Here is a 24769-nt window from a genome sequence, read left to right on the forward strand (position 1 = left end):
CCGTCCCCCTGAGCTGGTGGTAGAAAGAACCGTTAAACAGAAAATAATTATGTGTTAGAATGTATTCCAAAAGGAGTAGAATGAAATCATTATGAGGGTAAAACTGAGTCTCTCGGGTGTTTAAAAAGTAAGCTGTAGCTCCAATTCCTCTATCATGTGGGATAGACGTGTAAAGTGATTCCACGTCTATACCCTTACCATGATGCTGTTGGGGTTGATGGTAAGGGTTTTGATTTTTCGGAGAAAATCCATTGTGTCTCTGGTAAAAGATGGTAGCGTCCAGACGAATTCCTGGAGTACTTTGTCGAGATAGATTCCACTGTGGTGTGTCAGGGAATCTATCCCGGACACGATGGGGCGGCCCCTGAGAGGATGCACCCCCTTATGTATCTTTGGCAGACAATAAAAAGTTGCAATCTGGAGGGTTTTTGGGAGTAAGTAGTCAAATTCGGTCTTATTAATAATCCCCTGTTATAAGCCTTGTGACAAGATTCTGGTCAGATCTGTCAGAAAGATGTCAGTCGGATCAGATGGAATTTTTTGGTAACTATTTTTATCGCTTAATAATAACAGAAACATATATGTTGATATTCAGGGTGGTCAAGGAGTACCAAGTTGCCACCTTTATCGGATTACTTGATAATCAGATTTTTGTTTTTCTCTAGACTCCTTAGAGCTTGAAATTCAGAGTAGGACAGATTCGAACGATGGTACTCATTGGTTTGTAATTGTTCTATGTCTTTGATTACCAAACATAGGAAGATGTCAATATGCTCGGTGTTGACCGGTGGTGGCAACCTGGTACCCCGGGGGCAGAGTTCCGTGAATAGACCCTTACCTTGGGTTCTTACACCCTCCTCCCATAACTCCATAAGATTTTGGAGATCTGGGTAGTCCTCGATGTTGATTCCCAGGTCCATACACGTTTTTTTATTAGCATTTCTGAAAAATTTAGATTAAGATCCTTTACCCACGTAAAGGTATCGTGTTTTGTGGTGGGAACAAATGACAAGCCCCTTTGCAAAAGACTCATCTCAGCTGCCGTCGGACAGTAATCTGAAAGATTGATTACCTGTAGTTGGTCTGTCAGTTGTTCTTGTTGTGATCTCTTAGCTGATAGGAGACCGGTCCTTTGGCTAAAAAAGAGGAAGAAGAAGAGGTGGAGGCTGAGCCGGGTAGAGGAACGGTTGAAGGAGGTCTGTCCCTCATTCATATTTGTCCCTCTCTGGAGTTGTGGACTTTTTCCATAAGAAGCATCATGGGAAATATGGGCGAATCCCCTCGCCAACATACGCTTACTACAGAATCATTCCTTGTGCAGAACATGCCTCCCGAGCGATTCTTACCATCTATTTGCGTCCCACGATGCGTTCCACTCTAAACCGGAAGTGACGCAAGGGAACTTCCGGTCCCTGGGATCGGCAATCATCTAAATGCCCGGTGCGTTCCATCCGATGCGCTCCACGCCACCGGAAATGACCCAGGGAAGCAGGCATGCGGTCCAGGGTGCGTTCCAGACGCCGGAAACATGTCTTCTGGCGTCCGGAAGCCACCCCTGGGCGGCGTGCTTGACAGGATAAGAACCGCAACAACGGGCTCTCTTACCTAGCCCAAGCTCTGTGGTTCCTTGCTGGGACTCTATCTTTTTGTCCTTTTGTAAGTAGACCTTGTGTTTTCATCTGTTACTTGATGGATAGATGTTGTAATCTAAACATAGATGCTGATCTCATATTAATTTAGTTAATATACTCCTCTAGGTACCTGTAATAGGACAGCATTATTCTAGATAATCAGAAAAACCACGTGTATCCGGCTTAGGAGCTAAGTATCATACATATATATATATATATATATATATATAAATATATATATTTTTTTTTATTGTTTTGCTTTGTCTATCTTGGACTTTCTTTGAGATCACCCCCTGATGAGCCTAGTGTGTTTTAGGCGAAACGCGTTGGGGTCTCGTTTGCTCTATATTTGGCGAGTCTCAGTGACACCCAATCCTTGGAATAGCCACTGACACTCTTATTTGTTGATCGGAAGGGTCTCAGCGGTACCCATCTCCTCTGGAATAACCGCTGATACCCTCGACTTAGATATCTCCCCCCTTTCTAGGGTTCCCTTGAGTAGGGATTAACAGGGACTGGATAGTAATAGGTTCGGGGACAGGGAACCTCCACCATCAGGGGGTCGCCCTGGGCTGAGCAGGCTAGGGGGCAAATTAGGGTGAGATGATTCTGCCCTTGCCCGGTCCATAAGACTCTGCTCCTCCCTCCCCAGTTTTTTCCTTTTTCTTGCTATCCTGTTACTGTGGATTTCTGGCAGGGGGAAATACTCCCCCATAGGAAATTCAAGTACTCACATGTCTCTCTGCACTATAGTGGTATATATATACCAATACCCTTCTTTGATAGAATAATAAAGGTATTTTTAAAAGTCACCTTTTCTTTCAGTTGCTTTTCTCCAAATATTATTTTTTATTTGAGATTTCAAGTGCTAGAATTTTTTATTCTTTGGTTCCCAAGGCTGTGTATGGGAGGCTGGTCTCTTTCTCTCTTCCTCTTTTTTTCATCAGGATGTGCAGTCTCTCTTTTCCCGGTCTAAGGGATGACCACTCTCACTGTCACTATATAATAGCTCTGTAGTCTCTCAACGGAGGGCCCTTCTGCCCTTTTGATATAATGGGGAACTTAGTATATCATCATGGCCTATTAACTGCTTAATACGTTTTATACAGAAAATGTGCACGTAAAAACCCATTAGCAGGGGAGTCACTGCCATAGCACTTGTGTCATGGCAGTTGGTCACATGCCATAAGGAGACATAAGTCATTGTCTGCAGCAGGGTCAAACTAGATGTTGACAGCAGAGGAACCAAGCAGAGATGGCAGGGAAGCAAAGGAACGGAACCCTGGAGCAGGTAGCAGGTAAGTATGCTTCCCTATGCAGTTCCAGCCACGAATGTTCGGCCTGCTAAAAGATCCCCAGAAAACGAACCACCCCTTTAAGCTGCAAGGTAACTGTTGTTAGTGATAATAGTTTCTTTAAAGAGCTGCAGAATATGTTGGTGCCATGTAAGCAATAGAAAAGTAGCCATAGAATTGATGACACATTTTCCATAAGCAAAGTACTTGTTAACTTTCCTAGGTTTTCAAGCGCCCCTGAGTTCAATTCTATCCTAGTCCCCAGGATGCAGATACGATTAAAGATTTGGCAGTGTTGGCAGGACAAGGGAACCATTAGTTGCCATTTGGCTCTTTTTGTCATACAGATAGTGCAATGATGTCATTGTGCCACTCGTGACACTCTACAGGAGCAGACCTGACCAGAAGAGATCATGTCTGCATTACTGAGTGATGTTGTGGGACTGAGGACAGGTAAGGTGCACTGCATACAGGGGACTCAGCGGACAAGAGGCACTATATGCAGGGGCACAGCAGGCAAGAGGCACTATATATAGGGGACACATTCAAGAGGCATTATATAAAGGGGGAACAGGCTATAATGCAGGAGGCTTAGAGTAAGGGGCATTATTTTAAAAGACAGCGCATAAGATTTTAAGCAGGGGGGCAGCACATAAGATTTTAAGCATCAGGAGACCCTAACTGAGTGCAATAAAAGCAGGCACCAACAAATATTAGGCAGTAACTGGAGCAAGCGCGCAGCTACCAGAACAGTGGCCAAAAGAAAACAATTTAGTACAGCACTAAGGGAACACCTGTTGATAGTTTTAAGTCAGTAGGTTAGATAAGAATAAGATTAAAAAAATGGACAATAAAAGTTAAGTTTTAATATTAAAAGAAAAAATACACATGTCAAGATGAGGCAATCAGTAGTCTAGGACTAAATGTAAAAAGATTATTTTAAAAGAGGCACAGACCGTGCTTGGTTTTAGTGGCCAATCTGTCTTTTAAGTAATGGTAGATGGTCTGGGACTTTTAACCCCAACCAAGATGCAGTGAAGTCCATAGGCAATATACATGCATTTTCTTCACCGACTCATCTTTCTTCTGCACTCTCCTTGCTTGGTGGCTGTCACGGAAGGTGTACAGGAAACAAGACAACACAAAATGAATATATGACTCACTGGATCCAAAACTGCGGAACAAAAAGGGAGACCCCTGCATCAGACCTGGCACTCTCCCTGACTGCTCAGCCTATGCGAAAATCCCAATGGTAGATGATCGCATATCCTCGTACCTCGACTGTATAACACCTGAACACCCTATAATAGTGAGGGGACACGACCACCGGCTCCCTACACTAGACACGGAGGGAGTCAGGGTCACCTGGGATCCAGCAAACAGAAAATGAATGTACAACACTTATCTTGTAGAAGACTGGGAAATAGGATCAGCATGCACACACACTCCAGGAAGTTGTATAAACCGCACACTAATGCATTATGGGGAGGAATTTAAAGGGATGCAATCAGTCCAACTACATGACAGCTGAGAGAGGCTAACGAGATGAGGAACTGAAAACCAAAACAAAGGAAGCTCAAGGAGGAGGTTCTGAAAGGCATCTGTCAGAGCTTCTCAGATGTCTGGTGGTGACAGCGGCTAAACCTTCTGTTAGGTACAACACTTCTCACCCTCAGAGGCTGGCGCAGGTTATAGTAGCCAACTGGGCAAGATTATCCCAATCTGCTGCTTCTTCTCACAGACACCAACTACACACTACACAGAAGCTCCTTGATACAGGGGTGGGGCCAGCCCACACCCATTAACTGTCTCTAAGGCAAACAAATTAACTCTCTCTCCCAAATATAGCCTTTGGGATACAAAGTGCAAAAAATATAACATATCCCATGTAGTAGCGTACACACATTAACTCCCCTTGAATGGCATCTCTGCACAGGCCCTGGATGCATGTAATCATGGACCTGGACTACTGTTGCAGTACCTCTCTTTAATGCTGCAGAGTAGTTTAACTTCTAAACTACATATTCCCTTGCATATCTTATTTAAAGATATTTCCTGGTCTGCCTTGCATTTATTAATAAAAGTATGTTCCAGCTAATAAAAGCACAAAAGAAGAGATACTTACCTCCACTGATCCCCTGGTGCTGCTGCCTGTTAATACTATGCTGCCTGGGTCACTGGTGCTCACTCCTGTCTCAAAACTCAGGTAATGCATCAAAATGCCAACCACTGCATGAGGTAGGTCACCACTGCAGTCAGTAATTGGCCAAAAGAGCATTTTAAGATAATTCCTGTGTGTCAAGACAGGGGCCGGAAGTAGAGATCAGCTGTGACATGGCAGCAGCATGGAAACAATGGAGTTAAGTATCTCTTTATGTTTTTCAGCTCCTCTCAACCCATTGCCAATTATTTGTGTTTTTCTGGAACACCCCTTCAAATATCTGAATTAGAGGTAAAGGAGAGACCATGGCTAATGCATGAACAATTTGTTTGCTATTCATGAGTCATCTGTTTGCATTGACGAAATTATATTAATACACTTTAATGGTGGGTTTACACGTGGTGAGGAGCAGTAGAATATCGGGAAGGAAGATTTCCTGCTCGTTCAGTGTGAGTGAAGCACTGCATTTACGTGCAGCGATCACCTCCACAGTATGAGGAGGAGCGGTCACTATTGAGATCACTCGTTCTCATAAAGCTGTATTGTTTTTTGGCAGCTGATCACTGTATAGACATCACGATCTGCTGCCCAGAAACGATCATTTACTTGCCTGCAGGAACAACAGTTTCACCCAATGAATGAGCCTTTCGCTCCTTTTGTTGGAAACAAGCGCTCACAGGAAAGTTGTTCCCCGGTAATCTGCCTGACTACCGGGCCTTGTAAACCCACCATTAGGAGTTTCTCCTACCCTTCTTCTGGGCCAATCTTTGCAGCAATTCCCATTTTTCCTAAATTATCAACTGCCTGGGTCAGTGAAAGGAGTCAAAAAAGACCTTTGTTGATTCCACCCGATATACATTTTCTAATATCCTAACTTACATCCTTCATCTTTTAAATGGAATATTTGGTGAGACTCCAGAGACCTTTGAATTATTTTTTGCTTCCTAGCAAAATGTAAACTTAGTTGTCTAGCAAAACACAGTCTCCTTTCATTTCCTGGCTCTGGCTTACATTAGTAAATTACAGTGAATGAATAGTATTGGTGTTTTAGCACATTTTACGTAAGTGTCATCTTGAACAATTTGCATGACATTGTAGGCACTAATAAATTGTCATAATTTCCATTTCACCCAGCCCTGTCATCATAGTCTATATGAACTTCTCCCTGCTTCCACTTTTCTATCATTATAGCATTCCTGCTTCCATTGCGGTATTACGTTATCTCACTTATTCAGCGCACTTCCCACAGATACCCATCTAATTGCATTAAATTATTCATTTTGTTCATCAAGGCTAATGAAATCTCAAAGACAATCTTCTGGCTAAATAAGAATCACAAGAGTTATTCATAGCGTAAAGCGTGTGTTTTCTTCTATTCAATTAATCTATTATTATGCTCTGGACTGGCTTTATATTTCGATTGTTTCCTATCGCATGTCATCTATTACCATGGCCCTATAATTGCTCAAAGAAAAGCCGTATTGTTTTCTGGTTTTAATCGGTATAATTAAAACTGTGAATACATATACTGTACTTGCTATGCATTTTGACAAGCTAAATTAGCCGGCTATATAATTTTCTTCCTCTGATATTTTTTGCTAGTGTTTTCAGTTGGAGACTACTTCATGATATAACAGTAAGCAGTACACATCACGTACGTAAGCAGCCAAATATTGTCAGGCTAGTCGTGATGAACAAATTTCTTGAAAATCGATTCCGATCCCAATTTGTCAGATGACTTAATTGGAGTGTGAAGAATTTGACCCAAAAAGTTGTGGATGACATTGTGGGGTCTCCTAGGACTGTATGTATCTCATCTCAAGCTCTTGAATGCCAAGTCAGCATTAGTAGTCTTAAAGTGATTGTGATGAGTATGGCTATGGGTAAATACATGGCTGCTGGTGGTAAGAGATTTTTTCTTTTATAAAAAAAAATGGTCCCAGAAATCTTCAGTTTTGGCGGGAAAATGGCAAAAAGTCTTCTGAGCTAAAAAAAAGTCAAATTTGACACAAAGTTTTGGAAAATTCAGGTCAAATGTTATTAGCTTAGAATTGATTCGCTCATCTCTAGTGGCTAGTTTAAGACCAAGAAGAAAACATGGTGGTATGATGGTAGTACATACACATTGATGTCAAACACTGTATATACTGTATGGGCAAACACAGAATTTGTTATGCAATATTTCCTAGAGCCTTGGTGTGAAATGCCTCCAATTACTCTAATTACACAGAATTTGCCAACTTTCTCACTAAATTACATGATCGCCTTTTACATGGGCTGCTTTTGCAGCTAATGGCAGTATTCTTGTCATACTCCTGGTGGTCTAGAATGGTAATACCTAGTACTTCTGCTGATATAAAATAAAAAGGGGTTTAATATTGTTATACATTATGGATGGTAATTATGGGTTAAATTGTTATTAGAAGATGCTTAATAGGACTCCATGTTTTACATACGTTTTAGTTTTAAAGGGCAAATAGCAACTTTTCAGAAATGCACACTGTACTTTGAACTACTGTACCTGTTCCACTGAATTGGTGGCATGGCTCCCCACCTTCCCTAGGTTGGATATTCCAGATCTCTTAAATACACTGAACAAAAATATAAACGCAACACTTTCGGTTTTGATCCCATTTTGCATGAGCTGAACTCAAAGATCTGAAACATTTTCTACATACACAAAAGACCCATTACTCTCAAATATTGTTCACAAATCTGTCTAAATCTGTGTTAGTGAGCCCTTTTTTGCCGAGATAATCCATCCCACCTCACAGGTGTGGCATATCAAGGTGCTGATTAGACAGCATGAATATTGCACAGGTGTGCATTAGACTGCCCACAATAAATGGGCACTCTGAAATGTGCACAGTTTTGCCTTACTGGGGGGGGGGGGGGGGATTAGAAAACCAGTCAGTATCTGGTGTGGCCACCATTTGTCTCACACAGTGCAACACATCTCCGACAACGAACTTCGGTCAGGTCCAGAACCCAATGGGGACGACGAGCATGCAGATGAGCTTCCCTAAGACGGTTTCTGACAGTTTGTGCAGAAATTCTTTGGTAATGCAAACTGATTGTTGCTGCAGCTCTTCGGGTGGCTGGTCTCAGACGATCATGGAGGGGAACATGCTGGATGTGGAGGTCCTGGGCTGGTGTGGTTACACGTGATCTGCGGTTGTGAGGCCGGTTGGATGTACTGCCAGAATCTGAAACTCCTTTGGAGATGGCTTATGTTAGGGAAATGAGCATTCATTGCACAGGCAACAGCTCTGGTAGACATTCTTGCAGTCAGCATGCCAATTGCACGCTTCCTCAAACGTTGCAACATCTGTGGCATTGTGCTGTGTGATCAAACTGCACATTTCAGAGTGGCCTTTTATTGTAGGCAGTCTAAGGCACACCTGTGCAATATTCATGCTGTCTAATCAGCACCTTGATATGCCACACCTGTGAGGTGGGATGGATTATCTTGGCAAAGGAGAAGTGCTCACTAACACAGATTTAGACAGATTTGTGGACAATATTTGAGAGTAATAGGTATTTTGTGTATGTAGAAAATGTGTCAGATCTTTGAGTTCAGTTCATGCAAAATGGAAGCAAAATCGAAAGTGTTATATTTTTGTTCAGTGTATAATGAACTAGTCTCTAAAAACCACTGGCTAGATACATGGATTTCACAAATCTTCCACAGATTATATCTCACCTGTTAGAGGCTGTAAGATGGTCATATTCCCCTCATGCCTCCACTGCAGCTCTCTATGAGCAGATATTGCTCATTGTCTATGGTTTTGGAACGTTGATCGTTTTTTTATGGACCAAGGTTTGTGACTTTAACCAAACTTACCTAACCAACTTTTGTACCTTTTAACCCGTAGGATACCAGCGTACAGTGCTGGAAACTGGGACAGAAATCCCAGTTCCCTACGGCGATCTGCGCCCGCCCGCCCCGACACTGATGCCGGCGCATTAACCCATGCAGTGACCGTGGCACGTGCAGTATCCTGCCGGGTGCGGGGTGTCCATCGGGTCCCCGCGCTTCTGTGAAGGGGACCCGATGGCAGGGAAGGCAGCCCAAAAATAGATATATTTTGCCTTGTATTAGTGGAAAAGGGGCTTATTAGTCATTGTGTGGTGAAGTGAGAAAATTACAGCGCTTTTTGGTGTGTATTAGTGGCAAAAAATATATATATTTGCCATTCAGCGGTGCAGTAATATGTTATAAAGCACTTTTTTGCATGTATTAGTGGCACAAAAAAAGTATTTGCCATTGAGTGGTGAAGTGAGAAAATTACAGCCTTTTTTGGCATGTATTAGTGGCACAAAATATATATTTGTCGTTCAGTGGTGCAGTTATATGTTCTAAAGCCCTTTTTGGCATGTATTAGTGGCAAAAAATATATATTTGCCGTTCAGCAGTGCAGTTATATGTTCTAAAGCCTTTTGTGGCGTGTATAAGTGGAAAAATTAAAGGCCTATTTGCCATTCAGTAGTGCAGTTATATGTTCTAAAGCCCTTTTTTTGCATGTATTAGTGGCAAAAAATATATATTTACCGTTCAGCAGTTTAGTTATATGTTCTAAAGCCCTTTTTGGCATGTATATGTGGCAAAAAATATATATATTATTTGCCATTAAGCGGTGCAGTTATATTTTCTAAAGCCTTTTGTGGTGTGTATTAGTGGAAAAACGTAAGGGCCTATTTGCCGTTTAGTGGTGCAGTTATATCATGTTCTAAAACCCTTTTTGGCATGTATTAGTGGCAAAAATATATATATTATTTGTGTTTTTGCAGTGCTGTTATATGTTCTAAAGCCTTTTGTGGCGTGTATAAGTGGAAAAAAGTAAGGGCCTATTTGCCGTTCAGCTGTGCAGTTATATGTTCTAAAGCCCTTTTTGGCGTGTATTAGTGGAAAAAATATATATATATTATTTGCCGTTCTGCGGTGCAGTTATATGTTCTGAAGCCTTCTTTGGTGTGTATTAGTGGAAATACACTATGCCAGAAAGAGAAGTGCCAGGCCCTGCTCAGGGGAGTGTCAGAGGCCTATATGTTTCTGGCACAGGCATAGGTCGCAACAGAGTAAGGGGACGTGGCAGCACGAGTCGCAGCGCGAGGCCTGAGCTCCTGGTGTCATCTAGTGGTCGTGTCTTGACCAGCAACCCAGCGGTTCTTGAATGGTTGACTCGGTCATCCACTTCGTCCAAAGTGACATCAAGCACCCCAAGCCAAGAGTCAGTGGGTTCGTCAGACACAAACCTTAGTTGGCATGGCCCGAGAGCAGGTCCTGTGCCCTCTCCTGTCCTCAACCTGCCTCTGTCCTTTTGTGTTCCCTCAGCTAGCCAGACAAGTATTATATGCTGTGGGCTCAGCTCCACTATACAGCGAGGACTAGCTAGTCAGCAGCTATTGGCCAGCCAAGATGTGGAGGAGACAACCATCACTTCCTCCGGTAGGTGGGCAAGTAGTTATGAGAAGAGTGGCGTGGGAGCTGGTGTTGCGAGAGGTCAGGCTCCTGGCTCAGAGACCGTTGAGGAAGACATCAGTGACATGCAGACAGTATTCGATGATGATGTAGCTGATTGCAATTGGGAGCCGGGTGACGAAGGGGCTTTATCATCATCGGGAGAAGAGGGTTGCAGCTTGCGCGTGAGGCAGCGGTATAGCCAGCAAGTCGGTAGCATGGCCGGGAGTTAGCAGGGTGGCAGCAGTGGAGGTCGGGAGCCAAACGTGCCCGGGGTAGACCACCCACTTCGCAGGAGCCTACCTGCCTGGAAAGTAGTGGTGCATGGGTTCACGGAGGCAGCGGTAGCAGGCAATCAGTGCAGAGTGTTCGGGGTAAAATGGCATACTCGGCAATGTGGCACTTTTTTGTTAAGCCGCCGGAGGAGGTGAACATGGCCGAATTGGCTGACAGAAGGTGAAGCACGGCTAGGGTGCCAATGTTGGCACCAAGGCCCTGTGTCAGCACATGCAGTTTCACCATAAATTGGCCTGGAAGAATCGTTGCCCCGATGTGGTGGTCCTGCCTGCTGCATCAACCGCTGCATCACCCAGTGCCACGCACCCGATTTCATGCAGTCAAGGCTCCACCACAGCTGTCTGTTCTTCCCATTATCTACTGGTCCTGATGCTCCTGCTTCTCTGCCTCCTACTCCTCATCAGTCATTCCGTCAGCAATCGATCACCAAAGCAATTGCCAAGAGACAACAGTATGCGTGCACTCATCCAACGGCACAGAAGCTGAATGTGCTCCTGGCCAAGCTGCTGGTGCTGCAGTCCCTCCCTTTCCAAGTAGTGGACTCTGCACCCTTCAGAGAACTGATGGCTTGTGCCAAGCCGAGGTGGAGAGTCCCAAGCCGTCATTTCTTTGCCAAAAAGGAAGTACCAGCCGTGCACATGTATGTAGAACAGAAGGTGGGCCAGTCCTTGAGCCTGTCGGTGTCTGTCAAAGTGCACGGCAGCGCCGATGTGTGGAGCTGTAACTACAGCCAGGGAAAATACATGTCCTTTACGGCCCACTGAGTGAATGTGGTTCCTGCACAGCCACACCAGCAACTTGGCCAGGTGACGCTGCTTTCGCCTCCACGTTCTCACGCTGTTGGTCCTGCGGCAATGTCAGCCTCTGCCTCCTTATCCTCCACCGTGTCCTCAGCCTCCACTGCAGGGACAATTCCCAGTGCCCCTCCAGCACACCACATGTGCAGGGCATGGCAGTGTCATGCTGTTTTGCACCTCGTTTACCTGGGCGAACGGAGTCACACAATGGAGGAACTGCTCTGTGTCCTTCATCAAGAAATCGAATCCTGGCTTTCTCAGCGACAACTTAAAATCTGAACCATGGTGACCGACAACGGGAAGAACATGGTGTCGGCGCTGTGACAAGGAGGGCTGAGACATGCGCCCTGCATGGCACACGTGTTTAATCTGGTTGTCAAGCAGTTCCTGAAATCTTCCACCCATCTGCAAGATATCCTAAAAATGGCCAGGAAACTTTGCATGCACTTCAGCCACTCGTACACCGCAAAGCACACCCTCCTTGAGCTGCAGCTGCAGAACGGCATCCCCCAACATAAGCTGATATGCGATGTTTCCACCCGTTGGAATTCCACCCTCCATATGTTGGACCAACTATATGAACAGAGAGAGGCCATAAACGATTTCTTGATGATCCAAGCGGACAGGAGTACCCCCCTGTGTAACTTCGATATCAGCCAGTGGTAACTAATGCGTGACATCTGCCGTTTGCTCAGGACCTTTGAGGAGGCCACGTTATTTGTCAGTCACCAGGGCTACGGGATGAACAACGTCATTCCACTGCTTCATGTCCTGGAACAGATGCTGGTAATTCTGGCTGGTCAGGGGACTGGAGACGTGTTGTCCAGATCTCACGGCCACATGAGCCCTGTGGGGGCTGAACTGGAGGAGGAGGAGGACATTGAAGCACAAGCAATGTGTAGTGAAATGGGTGGTTTTTACACATAGGTGACAGGAGAGGAGGAGCAGGAGCAGCCAGAGAAGCTACAGTGCAATGAAAAAGACGAGGCAGAGGACCCAGACCAGGGGCGGATTAAGTGCATGATAGGCCCGGGGCTGTCTACCCAACTTGGGCCCCCCCCCCCCCCTCCATTTTAGTTTAGGTTTTTTTTGTATGAAGAGGCTGCAGTGCTTTATGAGCGCCACAGTCTCTTCTTAGGCCATATGACATCTTCAGACAAAAAAAAAAAATACCCCAAATTGGGTCCTAAACTGAAAATTTGGTCGTCAAATTTAAAATACATATAATTGTAATAAAAAAGACATGGAGGAGAATACAGCACCACATACCTGTTATATCCAGTGACATCTGCTGTCATGTAGACCTTCTCTTTCCTCTTCTCCTCCATTTGACCCAGACCACCATGGCAAATTCTTTTAGCCGCATCTCGTCTCTACAGTTTGTAACACAGACACGTTAGATTTCTCAATTTTTCAATCAACCTCCTCATCCTGGTGTCCCCACAGTGTCATCCTGCCACCCCCAATACTGTGCCCGTTGTGCTCCCCAATGCCCCAGGAACTATACTGCTGAAAAAATTGTGACCCTGATAGATATAATTGGGGTAATTTATTAAACTGGTGTAAAGTAGAACTGGATTTCCAAAAGAGCTGTCAAATATAAAAGGTGGAATCTGATTGGCTGCTATGGGCAACTAAGCCAGTTCTGCATTACACCAGTTTGATAAATTACCCCAAATGTTCTTATAGTGTCTACAGCAGCTATAATGTCCCCTAGAGACCCCCAGTAATAATACCACCCTCTATTGTGCTCCAGGCAATAATCCCTGTATAGTGTCCCCAGAAATAATAGAATTGCCCCCACATAGTAATCCCCCATAGTAATTTGCCCCCACACAGTAATTTCCCCCACACTGCCCCCATATAGTAGTTTGCCCCCTCACAGTAATTTGCCCCACACTGCCCCATATAGTAATTTGCCCCACACTGCCCCCACATAGTAATTTGCCCCACACTGCCCCCACATAGTAATTTCCTCCACACTGCCCCCACATAGTAATTTCCTCCACACTGCCCCCACATAGTAATTTCCACCACACTGCCCCCACATAGTAATTTCCACCACACTGCCCACACATAGTAATTTCCACCACACTGCCCCCACATAGCAATTTCCACCACACTGCCCCCACATAGTATTTTGCCCCCACATAGCAATTTTCCCACATAGCAATTACCCCACACTGTCCCCACATAGAAAGTACCCCACATCGAAATTACCCCACACTGTCCCCACATTGCAATTTCCCCCACACAGTAATTTTCCCCCACACTGCCCCATATAGTAATTTGTCCCCACATAGCAATTTCCCCACACTGCCCCCACATAGCAATTTGCCCCCACACTGCCCCATATAGTAATTTGTCCCCACATAGCAATTTCCCCACACTGCCCCCACATAGCAATTTGCCCCCACACTGCCCCATCTAGTAATTTGCCCCCACACTGCCCCATCTAGTAATTTGCCCCCACACTGCCCCATCTAGTAATTTGCCCCCACATAGTAGTCCCTCTCATAATAATTTGCCCCCACATAGTAATTTGTCCCCACATAGTATTCCCTCTCATAATAATTTGCCCCCACACAATAGTTTTCCCCACACTACCCCCACATAGTAATTTGCCCCTACATAGTAATTTGCCCCCACATAGCAATTACCCCACACTGTCCCCACATAGAAATTACCCCACACTGTCCCCACATAGAAATTACCCCACACTGTCCCCACATGGCAATTTCCCCCACACTGCCCCCACACAATAGTTTCCCCCACATAGTAAATTGCCCCCACATAGCAATTACCCCCACACAATAGTTTCCCCCACACTGCCCCCAGATAGAAATTTGCCCCCACATAGTAGTCCCTCCCATAATAATTTGCCCCCACACAGCAATTTGCCCCCACACAATAGTTTCCCCCACACTGCCCCATCTAGTAATTTGCCCCCACATAGTAGTCCTTCTCATAATAATTTGCCCCCACATAGTAATTTGCCCCCACATAGTATTCCCTCATAATAATTTGCCCCCACACTGCCCCATCTAGTAATTTGCCCCCACATAGTATTCCCTCCCATAATTATTTGGCCCCATACAGCCCCCACATTCCCCCCCATGTAATCGATTTATCTTCCCTAATAGGTCCTCCTGTGTCCCCCCCAAGTAGGCAAATGAAATAAAAAAATAAAAAATGAACAAAAAATGAAAAAATAAATACTCACCTATGTCCAGGGCCAGGCGCTTGCTCGCAGAGGAAGGCGGGTGGGATGAGTCAGGCGCGTCACAGTGCTGCGTCCCGGCACAGGCGCGCGATGACGTCATCACGCACGCCTGCGCCGGGATTTCACTACCGCATAGGCCTCAGGCCTACAAGGCCTGAGGCCTATGCGCTGAATGCCGGTGATCGGCGACGGGACAGGGAGCTATGCGCTCCCGTGCCCCGCCGCAGTATGTGGGCGTTCGGGTCAGCGTTGGGCCCCCCAGCGGTGCTGGGCCCGGGGCTGCCGACCCGAACGTCCCTATTGTAATCCGCCACTGACCCAGACACACCGTGGCAGTATGCAGTGGAGATGGAGGCAGGGAGTCCCTCCAAGTCACTTGCACAAATGGCGCGATGCATGCTCAGTTGCTTGCGCAGTGATAGCCAAGTTGTCAGCATTCGGCTTGTTGGACCCTCGCTACTGGTCCAAAATGGGGGCCTTTTTTACACCCGCTGAGAGGGACGACAAACTGAACTACTATAGAGACATCCTATGTAGTCAGTTGGCCGCTGCCTATTTGCATATATTCAATCAAAGCACTCCCCTGTGTGCAAATAATATGCTGACAAACGAGTCTCACTTTGACTCTATACTTGCAGTTTCTCACATACAATTCAGCCACCATTCATTGGTATTATGATCAAGCGTATAAGGAAAAAGTTACTCATCCGTAGCTACTTCAGAAGTATCTTCAATATATATGTAGCTTTATTCTTCTTGATAAAAGACATATATGGCTCACAGGCACTTTTTGTTCAGAGGATGCTGAACTGTACCACACTAGTTCATGCGCAACGTTTCGAGGGTCACGCCCCCTTACTCATGCGTGAAAATCAGATGTAACTAGCAGGCTTAAATGCTCAATACCATGGGTGGGGTCTATTTTTATATTATACGCCCTATTTTGAGAGAAAATTTAGTAGTTACAAAATAACCGTCACAAAAACACCTTGAAATAACAGATGTCATTTAACCCTTTTGGTTTTAATGTCTCCATTTTTGTTATCCATCTAGCTTCATGTTGCAATAATTCTGTTTTATTCTAATCTGGAGTTGTTCCCGGTTTAACATATTCTAATACAACCCATTTTACTTCATTCCATCTATGTTTTTTTTCCTGACAGTGTTGCAACAATGTGGTTTCCTGGTATTTTTATTTTTATTTTTCTATTCTGCTGTCAGACCCCACCCATGGTATTGAGCATTTAAGCCTGCTAGTTACACCTGATGTTTACTAGTGATAAGCGAGCATGCTCGGCCAAACTGCTGTTCGGCTCGAGCATCGCTATGCTCGGCAGATCCGAGTGCTTGGCCAAATAATTCGGGTGCTCGAATACAATTTAATACAATAGAAGTCAATGGGAGAACCCCAGTTACCCCCTGCTCGGAAGAGAAGAGGGTGTCTGGTTCTTAAAAAAAAGGTTAGAAATTGATGGAAACCCCATCAAAAAGGATTGGCAACAGCATTAAGAGGATAGCTGGATGGGTCTTAGACTCCTATTATGTATGACATACAATAGACAACCACACAAAGGCTGTATGCCAAAAGCCAGGTATGTACAAGCCATCAATCTATCCATGAGACAGATAACAGCCAGCATACCTTACTATGGCAGCCTTGTGCACTATGAGATATTCCAAACCATGTCTCATCTGACTGAGAACTAGTAAACCTCAAAGGTATTTTGCATCTGTTGGATGGCTTGGGTGGACCTGCACACCTAGATCAATATCATTAGGGCGACAAAAAGTTTTCCCATTGTCCTAACATAATATTCAATAACCTTTCTATACAGTTTTGTCGTGTAAAAACTAATTTGCATAAACATGAGAATATGGGAAAGACGTGCAAATAAGCAGAATCTGCCATGTTTTTCAGCTGTCATAGGACTATGAAAACCAATAGATGACGCTATTGAGTTATGAACAGCGCCCTCTATTGGTTTCATAGTCTTATGACAAGACAAATATTCTTGTCAGAAGACTATGAAACCAATAGAGGGTGCTGTTCATTACTCAATAGCGCCCTCTATTAGTTTCATAGTCTTCTGACAAGAATATTAGACTGAGTCTTATGACAAGCTTATTAGTGTAGCCTTTTGCATGGAAAATTTGTGAATATAATATTCGCAATCTACACTAGGATGATATCTGACACTGGGAAAGCTGGGTGAGTTATTACCCAGCTTTTCCAGTGTCAGATATTATCACTGACTTACTACATAATTATTACATAATATTAGCTATATTGCTATATATTCATTTTTAGAATATTACGAATATAAAAAAACGAATATATAGCAATATAGTGATTATTATGTAATAATTATGTAGTAAGTCAGTGATAATATCTTACACTGGAAAAGCTGGGTAATAACTCAGTGTAGATCGCAAGGTTTTACCCAGCTTTCCCAGTGTCAGATATCATCCTAGTGTAGATTGCGAATATTATAATCGCGAATTTTCCATGCAAAAGGCTACACTAATAAGCTTGTCATAAGACTCAGTCTAATATTCTTGTCAGAAGACTATGAAACCAATAGAGGGCACTATTGAGTTATGAACAGTGCCCTCTATTGTCTTCATAGTCTTCTGACAAGAATATTTGTTTTGTCATAAGATTGGGAAACCAATAGAGGGCGCTGTTCATAATCATAACTCAATAGCACCCTCTATTGGTTTCATAGTCTTTTGACAAGAATATTTGTCTTGTCATAAGACCGTGAAACAAATAAAGGGCGCTGTTCATAATTCAATAGCGCCATCTATTGGTTTTCATAGTCTTATGACAGCTGAAAAACAAGGCAGATTCTGCTCATTTGCATGTCTCTCCCATATGCCTATGTTTATGCAAATTTGTTTTTACACGACAAAACTGTATAGAAAGGTTATTGAATATTATATTAGGACAATCGGAAAACGTTTTGTCGCCGTAATGATATTGATCTAGGTGTGCAGGTCCACCCAAGCCATCCAACAGATGCAAAATAACTTTGAGGTTTACTTGTTTTTAGTCAGATGAGAGTTGGTTTGGAATATCTCATAGTGCACAGGGCTGCCATTATAAGGTATGCTGACTAAGCCTGTTATCTGTCTCATGGATAGATTGATGGCTTGCACATACCTGGCTTTTGGCATACAGCCTTTGTGTGGTTGTCTATTGTATGTCGTACATAATAGGAGTCTAAGGCTACTTTCACACTGTCATTTTGGCTTTCCGTTTGTGAGATCCGTTCAGGGCTCTCACAAGAGGTCCAAAAAGTATCAGTTTTGCCCTAATGCATTCTGAATGGAAAAGGATCTGCTCAGAATGCCTCATCCGTTTTCTATGACACAATCTGGCACAATAGAAAACGGATCTGTTCTCCATTCAATGGTGTTCAAGACGGATCCGTCTTGGCTATGTTAAAGATAATACAAACGGATCCGTTGTGAACGGATGCAGACGTTTGTATTATCTGAACGGATCCGTCTGTGCAGATCCATGAAGGATCCACACCAAACGCGAGTATGAAAGTTGCCTAAGACGCATCCAGCTATCCTTTTTATTCATTTTAATGGGGTTTCCATCCATTTCTAACCTTTTCTTATGAACCAGACACCCTCTTCTCTTCTGAGCAGGGGTGCCTGGTTGTCTCCCCATGACTTCCATTATACTCGGGTGCTCGGCCGAGCACACGAATATAGCAATGTGTTCGGGTCGAACACACGAATACTTTGGTGCTCGCTCATCACTAATGTTCACGCATGAGTAAGGGGGCATGACCCCCGAAACGTCACGCATTAAGTAGTGTAGTACAGCTCAGCGTCCTCTGAACAAAAAGTGCCTGTGAGCCATATATGTCTTTTATCAAGAAGAATGAAGCTACAAATATATTGAAGATACTTCTGAAGCGTGAGTAACTTTTTCCTCATACACTTGATCATAATACCTGTCGCAGGACGCCGACGCTGCACTTGTGCTGCCGACGTCCTGCGCTTAAGGCTGAGTGAGGACGTGCTGTGCGTCCTCGTCTCCAGGGTGACGCAGAGCGGACGGGAGTCGGCAACACACGCCTTCTCTGCTGGGCCGGCGCCCTCTGCTCCCATGACAACAGTATTAGGGCTGAGCGCCGAGCAGTGTGATCCGGATCCGCCGATCTGCATGTGACTGAAAGCATTTGTGAGACGCATCCGGATGTGGATCCGTCTCACAAATGCATTGCAAGAACTGATCAGTCTCTCCGCTTGTCATGCGGACAGACAGATCCGTCTTGTATCTTTTTTCACATTTTTACCGGATCCGGCACTAATACATTCCTATGGGGGGAAAAAATGACGGTTCCGGCATTCCGGCAAGTCTTCAGTTTTTTTTGCCCGAAATAAAACCGTAGCATGCTACAGTTTTATCTTTTGCCTGATCAGTTAAAATGACTGAACTGAAAACATTCTGATGCATCCTGAACGGATTACTCTCCATTCAGAATGCATGGGGATAAAACTGTTTCAGTTCTTTTCCAGTATAGAGCCCCTGTGACGGAACTCTATGCCGGAAAAGAAAAACGCTAGTGGAAAAGTACCCTTACCTTGTGTGTCCTCAGGCTTGGCAAGGTTTTGCATCTCAGCTTCCTGGTGTTTACTCTCCTTTTCCTCAAATGTGGTTTTCCCTGGTTGTTACCTTTGGCTTGTATTCTGACCCTCGTTTGCTCCTCTGGTTCGTATTTGATATCCTGGTATTGACTCTGCTGGTTTTTGACTGCTCTGCGTTCTCTCCTCAGCGTGTTTCTCTCCGGGTTTGACTTCTGGCTTATATCACCTTGTCTACCTGTATCCGTATTGACAGTGACTGTCAGTGTTGTCCATACCTCCCTCACTTACACAGGTAAGGGACCGCCGCCCAGTTGCGCCCCATTACCTAGGACGGGAGGGGCAAGCAGGTAGGGAAAGAGGCGTGAGTGGCAGTCGGGGTTGCACATTCCCTTCCCCCGTCTCGTGACAATACCAATGAACGCTGCCTATCTGCGCCATCGTCTACCCTCGCAGGTCTGACTGGGGGGCCCTCTGCACTAAAGTTCCTCTGCCATGGCTGCTGTGGCAGGGTGTAGGAGTAGGTCCAGCTCCTTTAACAGCAACTTGAGTCTAGAGTCGCTGATGAGCAGCTTTCTTCACCCGCCTAGTGAAGAAACTACTTACAAGCAGCAGCAGCAGCTAGACCTGGAGCAGGACGTGAACCAGCAGGTGGTGGCAGACTTGGACAGCACCCTGCCACCCCACATTGAAGATCTGCTGGACTACTGGGCAGCCAAACTGGATTTGTTCCACAATTGCCATGGAAAAGCTGTCCTGCCCAGCCAGTAGTGTGGCATCAAAGCAGGTGTTTAGTGCGTCGGGGCCATAGTTACCCCAAGAAGAACTTTCCTGTCCATCAAAAATGTGGAAAGACTGACCTTTGCCAAGATGAATCAGGCGTGGATCAGCCAGGATTTCTACCCACCAATGCCTGATGCATCAGACTAAATCATCCATGGTGCCACACCAACACTTTGACAAAAGAGACCGGTTTCTTCTGGCTATCTGCCTTATCTACTATTCTGATGCTGCCACCTGCCTGATGCCACACATCTGATGCCAAGTGCTCCTTCTTTCACCCACCATCTTCAGCTGGTACTGGTATTGCCACCCACCTCCACAATTTGTCACCGGGTCACTCTGTGGTCTACTATTGCTGCTTCCACCACCACACTATCAACAAATATATAGCTATATTAGATCTGATATTTTGAATAAAAAAGAGCTCCAATGGATCTTTAGATTAAACACGTTCACACCCAAGGGCCTTAAAGGGGTTGTCTCACCTCCTTATTTACAGGCTCCCTCGCGGCTCCTGGGGCCTCAGTTCCCTGCTTACTGAGGGTGGAGCTGAAGGCACAGTGAGAAGGGCAGGGAGGATGCAACCCTGCCCCTTTTGCTTGATTGTGCGCGCACCCTGTAAATCCTATGAGCTTGTAATAAAGCTCAGACGAGGTGGCCGGGCCGGGAGTGACTGCACATGCACAATAATTTGTGCACGCTCGCTCCCGTGAAACCCGGCCACTAGATCAGCCGGCCGATAGGGTTTCTGTGCACCTGCGCGGCCGCCGCTGATAACATTACAGTGGTGGCCGTAACCCCTAGAAACGAGCATGGAATTTGGGGCACTATAAAGAGGAATAAGAGGTGACAGAGGCAAATTGGAAAATGGATCTATATTACAGAAACCATCCTAGGACTACGAGGAAGCGATTAAATGGTGATTACTGAGGTGAAACAACCCCTTTAATTTAGATTTCAAATTGAATACAATAACATGCTGATATGGTACTTTCTCAATCAGCACTAATGTGATTTTTATTGTGGAAACCGCTTCCTTTGCATCAGACAGGGTAGCCAGAACCTCTTGCCCTAGAAAGGCAAGCCGCGGGCTGTTTTCCGTACAGGTTTCTCTATCCTTCCAAGGTTAAGTAAATTAACATGGTAAACCTGCTCCGGTTTTCGCCTCCCCGGCTGGTGTACTTTGTAATTTACCTCTCCAATTTTTTCACATACCTCGTAGGGCCCCTGCCACCTGGCTAGGAACTTACTGTCCACGGTCGGCACCAGAACCAAAACCCGATCACCCGGGTTAAAGATCCGTACCCGGGACTGACGATTATAGATCTGACTCTGGGCTCGCTGAGCGGCCTCCATATGCTCGCTGACAAGAGGCAAAACGGTCTCTATCCGCTGTTGCATCTTGCTAACATATTCAAGGACGCTTTTATACGTAGTGGGTTGTTGTTCCCATGCCTCTTTGGCTATGTCCAACAAACCACGAGGATGTCTGCCATATAGCAATTCGAAGGGCGAGAACCCAGTAGAGGCCTGGGGCACCTCTCGCACTGCGAACATGAGATAGGGCAGAAGAAGGTCCCAATCCTTTCCATCTTTGGACACCACCCTTTTTAACCTTGTGTTTAGAGTTTTGTTAAACCTTTCAACCAGTCCGTCTATTTGTGGATGGTACACGGACGTCCGTAACTGTTTAATACGCAGTAACTTACAGAGTTCCCTCATGGTCTTGAACATAAAAGGGGTCCCCTGGTCAGTCAGGACCTCTTTAGGTAACCCCACTCTGGAGAACATTTCCATTAGCTCTTTAGCTATAAGTCTCGCCGATGTTTGTCGCAGTGGTACTGCATCCGGGTACCAAGTGGCATAATCAAGGACAACCAAGATGTGTTGATGTCCCCTAGCGGACTTCTGTACTGGGCCTACTAGGTCTATAGCGATTTGCTCAAACGGTACCTCGATGATCGGGAGAGGAACCAAGGGACTGCGAAAGAGGTGCTGGGGACTAGTTGCCTGGCAGGTCAGGCAAGACTTACAGAACTCGTCCACCTGCTTAAACACACTGGGCCAGTAAAACCGTTGTATTATCCGGTCCTGTGTTTTCTGCATTCCCAGATGACCCCCGAGAACATGTTGGTGGGCTAACTCTAACACGAGTTTGCGATAAGCCTGGGGCACCACCAACTGTTCAATGGATTCACCTCGCAGCTGATTTACCTGATACAACATATCCTGATGAACCACAAAACGGATTGTTCTGGTTCACCATCTACTATTAATATAGTTTCCCAGGCTCGGGATAGGGTTGGGTCCTGGTGCTGGGCGGTACCAAAATTATCCCCGGAGACGTTGAGGTCTGCCAGCTTAGGACCCGGTGGCAAGTCCTCCATGTCGCCCACCATCACACTTAGCAGGGTTGTCTCCTCCTCTTCCACAAAAGTGGCGGTCACCCCTACTGCTGGCCCTTCGGACTCAGGTTTCCAGGGTTCTGGTCTCCTGTCACGAGGGTGTCAAGAACCACGCATGACTCCGTTATACCAGGGGTCAGGAAGTCGCAGCGGTTGGCTGCGCGCTCTGTGTAGAAAGATAGGGCTGTTTCTTTATGGTAGCTTTCTGGGTTTGCTTTGCAATCCTTTTTGGCTCACTCAGGGATTCGTAGTTCCTTCTCCTCAGCTGTTCCTTGTCCAGCACTCCCAACCTCCTTATATTCCCCTCTCACACTTCTCTGGTTGCCAGATATAGAGCTTCCTGCCTGGACTTCTATACTGACCCACTGGAGCTGTGTTGCTGCGTTCCCTGGTTGTTGTTCCAGAACGTTTCCCTCCGGATCCCTGTTGGGCCTTTGTGGTCTGCTGTTGTCGCCCACCTGGGATTATATGTTTGTCTGTATTGTCTGTCCTCTCCTTGGTGTTTTCCTCTTGGTGTCAGTGGTGCGAACTAGTGATCCCACCGCCCCGTTCACTACCTAGTGCTCATCTTAGGGAAAGCCAGGGTCTAGGCACGTGATCGGCATACGGGTGAGGAACCCGTCTAGGGACGTCAGGGCAGTCAGATGCCAGCCGCAAGGTGAGTCAGGGGTCACCACCTTTCCCTCTCCCTTGGGCAGGGCCTTCCCTTTTCCCTACCTTTGTGTTACGCCGGTCATTACATCTCCCCCCTGAGCCGGGCCATTCTGCTAGGGTTACCCCTGTCTCCTGGGTATCAGTCATTCCCGTAACCGGCCACGGTGCCGGGAAGTCTCTCCCTATTATAAGTTCATAGTGTAGGTAAGTTGCAACAGCCACCTCGTGGGTCCACCTGCCGGAAACCGTGGACAGAGACACCCTAGCAGTAGGGTAGTCTTTTAAGTCCCCATGTATACACATGACTCCGACCTTATGGGCGGTGTACTCAGCGGAGCGTACAATGGAAGCCCTTACCAGGGTCACCAGACTCCCGTAGTCCAACAGAGCCTCCGCTGGAGTGTCTCCCACCTTCACCTGGCGCAGGTGGTTCAGAGACTCTGGAGCACCCACGGCACACAGTGGCATATAATGATTGACGGAAGCCATAGTTCATGTCCATGGGTTCCCCCTGCTGTGGGCAGTCCGCTCGAAGATGGCCAGGCTCCCGACACTGCCAGCAGACCATTGGAGCAGGGTCCACAGGGGCCACATCCCGGGCAGGTTTGGTGGGCACCAGTAGGAAGGGAAACAGGATTTGAGTGCCCCCTCCCAAAAGAACCCCTGTAAGTTCCAGGTAGCCTCATAGCGCTCCACCAGGTCGACCATCTCCAGCGCATTACCTGGCCCATTGCTGGAGAGGGGGTGGCAAAGCCCTCTAGAACCTATCTGCTAGCAACCGGTCCAGTATAGCAGTGGGGCTGAGCACGTCAGGTTGTAGCCACTTTTGCAACAGGTTGACCAGGTTGTAATACTGGGGTCTCACAGGCTCAGCCAGGTTGAACTCCCACTGATGTACCCACTGGGCCCGGACCAGCACATTCAGCCCCAGTCTTGCCCAAATCTCCCCCTTTACCTTTGGGTAGTCGGCCGATTGATCGTCCGGCAAATCGAAATACACGTGCGGATGCCAGGAAAGGAGCAACGACCTCAGCCCACTGGTCTGGGGGCAGCCTTTCCCTGGTCGCCACTTTCTCATACATCGCCAGGTATGTTTCAATGTAATCTGTGGGTGTCATCTTAGGGATCACTGCACGGACTGCTTTCCGTGCATCGTGGACGCTTGGGGTTGCTCCTGCTGTTTGCAAAGCCATCACGTGTTGTAGCAGCAACTGGTTGGTCTCTTACTGCTGCTTATTAGCCTCGCATTGCTGCAGGTTGGTATCACCGCCAGTTCTGTGAGAAGGTCTGACAGACGTCCTTCTCTACCTCTTGCATGATGTTCTTTGTTTTGGTTTCACTTTATCATCTTATTTCCTTCTCCCAGGTGTCACCTATTTAGACTAATCCTCTTTCCTTTATATTCCCTCCCATACTGCCTCACTTTGCGGTTTATACTACTTCCTGGATTGAAGTGT

The sequence above is a fragment of the Bufo gargarizans genome, chromosome 5 (genome assembly GCF_014858855.1).
Source record: "Bufo gargarizans isolate SCDJY-AF-19 chromosome 5, ASM1485885v1, whole genome shotgun sequence".
Taxonomy (NCBI): domain Eukaryota; kingdom Metazoa; phylum Chordata; class Amphibia; order Anura; family Bufonidae; genus Bufo; species Bufo gargarizans.